Genomic DNA, 5,368 nt, shown 5'->3' with positions numbered 1-5,368 from the left:
AAATTTAAGTTTCTCCATATTCTAGAAAAACTATTAATAAATAAAAAGTGAACAAGTGGGCAGCCCAGGTGGCTCAGTGGTTTAGCGCTGCCTTCAGCCTAGGGTGTAATCCTGGAGACCCGGGATCGAGGTCCTCGTCAGGCTCCCTACATGGAGCCTGCTTCTCTGCCTGCCTCTGTCTCTGCTTCTCTCTCTCTCTCTCTCTCTCTCTCTCGGTGTGTGTGTCTCTGTCATTAATAAATAAATAATTTTTTTGAAAGTAAACAAGTGAAATTTCCATAGTGTTTAAAAATAATGTTTTGTTTCTTTAATTCATTTACTATAGTATTTTTATAGATAAGCTTATGATGTATTGATAGGAGTTTATAGAATGCATTTGAAATTGTAATGCAGTTATTTATTGTTTTAAGATTTTATTTATTTATTCATGAGAGACACAGAGAGAAAGAGAGAGGCAGAGACATAGGCAGAGGGAGAAGCAGGCTCCATGCAGGGAGCTGGACATGGGCCTCAATCCCGGGTCTCCAGGAACACACCCTGGGCTGAAGGCGGTGCTAAACCGCTGAGCCACCTGGGCTGCACACTCTTATTTCTTTATAATAGTTACAGTATTTCTAAAAGTATTGACTAGCTTCCCTTCATACACAAGATGTTTTAAGTATGGTTACAAAAGGACACCAAAACCCCCACAGATCTGCACAATGGACAATACATATTCAAAATCATAAACACACATTTGAGACGCCAGGTTTTAAACCAGACAGGAAACTGGCTCACAAGTTTAGTATACACTTTAAATACCTGTACTCTGAACAAAAATGTATTCATAAACGCTAGTAAAATGAGAATTTCTGTTCCAGAATAGTACCCGATAACAACCTAGTGAACGATGTCACTGGATCTAGGAAAACAGGATCCAGGAATCTTCAAAGAAATCTCCAGAGGCCCTGTAGCTACTTTCTTGTTGGCCATATAGTCAACAATTTAGTCTTTTGAAAAATACGTATGCAGAAGCTGAAGGCAGTAAAAAGTAGAGAAAATCTGAGAAACCAAAGGTCACTTTGGCCATGGTCTGCATGGTCTTAACTATAAGCACTGAAGACTCACTTAAAGCATCTTCTCCTTGGTTAAGAGTTTAGAGGATGAATGAATGAAGGGATGGAGAAGCCAGGGCACATGGCTACAGGGCACGGACACTTCCGCAGTTCTGTTTCTTAGACCAAAAGGAGCCCGGTCTTCACTACTGACACTTCACTACTTTATTTTCACCACCAGCATCTCCTTTAATAAAATGTGGAAGGTTGCGTGAGGGGGAAGGTGGAGGAGGGAGTGAAATATGACCATTTATAACCACAAAAAACTTCTGCACATGTCTAGCGCCTGGCAGAGGGGAGGGCAGACAGGGCAGCGGGAGGCCGGGGCCAGCCCTGTTTGTAGAGGATATGGTAGTGCCCAGGCCGGCAGAGAAGGTACACCTTGGGCTCAGAGCCCTCGGGGAAGGTGTGCGGGTTGGTGGTGCCGCCCTCGCGCGGTCCACGTGCTCCACCTGGACGGAGACGCTCAGGGCCTGGGCCAGTGCGGTGGAGTGAATGTGGTCGCTCTCCTTGCACGTGGGCTCCACCTCCTGCTGACAGAACTCCTGGACTGTCCGCCCGCCCTCCAGGAAGTGCTGAAGAACTTGCTCTGGCACTGCAGGGAGCCGGAGGTGAGCAGCCGCAGGTACACCACCAGGTAGTCCGAGGTGCTGTGGCCGTGGAAGGAGGCCAGCAGGTCAGCTACAGAGGTCTGCTTCTCCACCCGCTCCATCAGGCCCACGAACGTGCTGTGGAAATCCTCGATTGTGGCCTCAGGGAAGCCCTGGACACCAGGGCCTCTTGGCCCTTGGCAGACACAGCCTCAAAGCGCTGCAATTCCTCGCTGTCATCCGGCAGCGCCTCCAGGTGGGAGAATCCCGAAGCTCCGTAGAAACAGTTTGCTCGCGCCTGGTCTTGCGGATGTAGGAGTGCTTTTGTGGAGGTGACAAAAAGTCACCTTTTTGTGACAGAGTAGACATCATAGCACTCTTTAATCTCATCTCTTCAGTCCGGGGGGATAGAGCAGGATCCATTTCTGACTCTGAGTTGCCGGATCCGTGGAAGCCTAACAGGAGGTTCTCATAGAGACAAAACGTCGGTTGTCGGCTTCGGTCCTGTTGCGGGGCCGTGTCTTCCAGTACAGCCCATCCCATGAGGCACCTTCGGTGAACTTCCAGAAGTCTTCCACTGAAGAAAGAGTTTTGAAGTTTGTTTCGCTGCTTTGGACCCTGGGGTGTCTAGGAAGAGCTGTGACGTTACCCGGTGGAGCAGCACACCCTGGAGCTCGTCACCCCCGGGTCGACATGCACAAGCCTGAGAAGCAGCAGGTATGTGGTCGTTTCCGTAAAGCACTTCCAGGCACTTCTCTCGGCTGCTGTTGCTTTCTTCCATGAGTCTCGTTCCCCAGAGACCTCGCAGCCAGACCCAGCCGCCCGGCCCAGGCCACTCGCGGCGGCTGCCCGTCCAGGGGGAGGTGCTGTGCCGCGGGTCCCGGCTGCCGGCCGGGCTGGGGCTCGGCGGCCCGGGTCCTCTAGAAGGCGCCGCCTGCCGCTCGGGGCCCGGCCTTGGAAGCCCCCCAGGCCCCGGGCGCGGCCGCCCCGGAGCTCCCGGCCGAAGAGGCGGCCGACCTGCGGCTGCCCGGGCGCCACTCCACGGCCGTCTCCACCACCGTGCGCCCTTCCTCCCCCGCCCCTCCGCTTGCTCCTCCTCCTCGGCCTCGCAGCGGGTTGCAGCGGCTCCACGCCCGTCCGGAGCACGACGAGCGCGGGGAGAGGGGGACGCCGGGCTCGGCCGGGGGTCCCGCGCGGCGCCTGCCGGGGGCGCTCCGTCTCCGTCCCCAGGCCCCTCTGCTGGCGGAGGCCGCCCGCAGCGGCCAGGCCGGCGCCCCCGGCAGCGCCGCCCCCCAGCAGGCGGCCGGGGCCCAGGGCTCGGGCCGCGGGGGCGGCTTCGGTCCCCGCCTGCTGCGGCTGCACGCGGCTGGAGCTGGGCATCGCGGTCCCCGGGCCGGGCGCGCCCCCGCCCCGCGCAGAAGCCGCCTTCTCTCCTTCCCGGGCGCCGCGTCCTGCTCGCCGCCCCGGCCTCCCCGCGGCCCCGCGGCCCGCCTCCCCCGCTCGGCCTCGCCTCCCTCCCGGCCCCTGTCGTGCAGTTATTTAAAATCGATGACGTTGGGATCCCTGGGTGGCGCAGCGGTTTGGCGCCTGCCTTTGGCCCAGGGCGCGATCCTGGAGACACGGGATCGAATCCCACGTCGGGCTCCCGGTGCATGGAGCCTGCTTCTCCCTCTGCCTGTGTCTCTGCCTCTCTCTCTCTCTCTCTCTGTGACTATCATAAATAAATAAAAATTGAAAAAAAAAATCGATGACGTTTTCTACATAAACCACATCTTCTTTATCCACTCATCTTTCCATGCACCGAGGCTCCTTCCACAGTTTGGCTACTGTGGACACTGCTGCTAGAAACATCGGGGTGCAGGTGTCCCCGCGTTTCATTGCATCTGTATCTTTGGGGTAAATGGAATATTCCTCAGCCATTAGAAACGACAAATACCCACCATTTGCTTCGACGTGGATGGAACCGGAGGGTATTATGCTGAGTGAAGTAAGTCAAGCGGAGAAGGACAAACATTATATGGTCTCATTCATTTGGGGAATATAAAAAATAGTGACAGGGAATAAAGGGGAAAGGAGAAAAATGAGTGGGAAGTATCAGAAAGGGAGACAGAACATAAAGACTCCTAACTCTGGGAAACGAACTAGGGGTGGTGGAAGGGGGGTGGGCAGGGGGTGGGGGTGACTGGGTGGCGGGCACTGAGGGGGACACTTGACGGGATGAGCACCGGGTGTTATTCTATATGTTGGCAAATTGAACACCAATAAAAAATAAATTTATAAAAAATAAAACTAATGACGTTTAAGACATCTTCTACTCCAATATAGAAAATTCACTGTTTGTTACACAACTTTGCTATATTATTCCCCTCTGAGATGGATAAGAAAAGGAAAAGCATCTTATTAACTCTTTTTTATTGTTATACGTTATATATGAGGTAAGGATTTTATAAAAGGCTACACTAAATATCACATTTCTTGTCAATTCTGTGATAGAAATCCGTTGAATTTATAGATTCAAAGCCAAGCTTGAAAAAAAATCTCGGAAGCTAAGGGGCTAATGACCCTATAAACTGTAAAATGTGTTAACAAGCAATAAATTCCTCTTCCTCGGTTCAAAGGCATTTGATTATATTCTGTACTGTCAGGGTCACACACATCGGAGCTCATCTTGAAATGATAAACAAGGCAGGCCTGTAATGGTCACCAGAGAGTGTGACAAGACACACCTGTCACTACAAGTTTTGAGATAAAACAGTAGGCACATGCAGACAGCTGTGTCATCCCTGAGCGAGCTCACTTGCAGGCTCAGCAACAGGCAGGAAGAAACTCCCCAGTCAGCTCAGACTTCAACATCACAGTGTATGCAATGTCACATCTTTGATTTTTATGAGATCATTTCCAATCGAAAATTATATCAGAAAAAAAGAAAATTATGTCAGCTAAAGTCCATGTTCATAAACTTTTTATACTATAGTTATTGATCTCAAGTGGTTTTCATTTGCATATGCTCATATGAATACATCTTCATAACTGTTATATAAGTGTTAATAAATATTCAGTTGGCAGAAAAACATGAATTTTGATACATTTCAATAACTTGTCCAAGGCTTTCCTATTAGTATGATTTAAAAATATCCTAAGAATTTGATTTATACATCTTTAAGAGGGGAAAATTTTTGCCTTATTTGAAACTTTTCTAGCCTAGAACGTTTTCCTTTTGTCACTGAGGTCTAATCACGCATACCTCTTATAGAGAACCACCACAAGGCGCCCTCTAAAATTTTTTTCAACGTAACTAATTGAAATTTATTTTTTATCTTAGATGCTTATTTTTAACAGGTGGTACTTGTGCTGGTTTGTTATTCAAGGAATACTTACTGAGCATTTGGTACTATGTACTATTTGGAACATATGTAGGAAATGGTTTCTTCTTTCTTCTTATTTATAAAGAAAGCCTGTGCAACTGTCTTTAAAGAATATGGTGTTTTGTTGGTTTGTTTATATCCATTTTATTCTAAAAAGATCTGAAGCAGGTCTGACATTCTTGAAGAATTTATTTCACTTTCTTTGGTCTGATTCTTCATGATTTGGAATCACAATCTAAAAAACAATTTCATATTCTGGTCTAAAAAAAGTTATCTCGACAAAATTGTTCTTTTAATTTAGAAGTCTCATTTTCCTGTC

General features: G+C 49.1%; 1 pseudogene; it reads right to left on the bottom strand.

Moving 5' to 3' along the window:
* Positions 1-209: 209 nt before the first annotated feature.
* Positions 210-2,585, bottom strand: LOC102152885 (annotated as a pseudogene).
* Positions 2,586-5,368: the final 2,783 nt, after the last annotated feature.

Source organism: Canis lupus, unplaced genomic scaffold (genome assembly GCF_011100685.1).
Source record: "Canis lupus familiaris isolate Mischka breed German Shepherd unplaced genomic scaffold, alternate assembly UU_Cfam_GSD_1.0 chrUn_S534H696, whole genome shotgun sequence".
Lineage (NCBI taxonomy): Eukaryota > Metazoa > Chordata > Mammalia > Carnivora > Canidae > Canis > Canis lupus.
The sequence above is the reverse complement of the archived record's forward strand: the minus strand, read 5'-3'. Positions and strand labels throughout refer to the sequence as shown.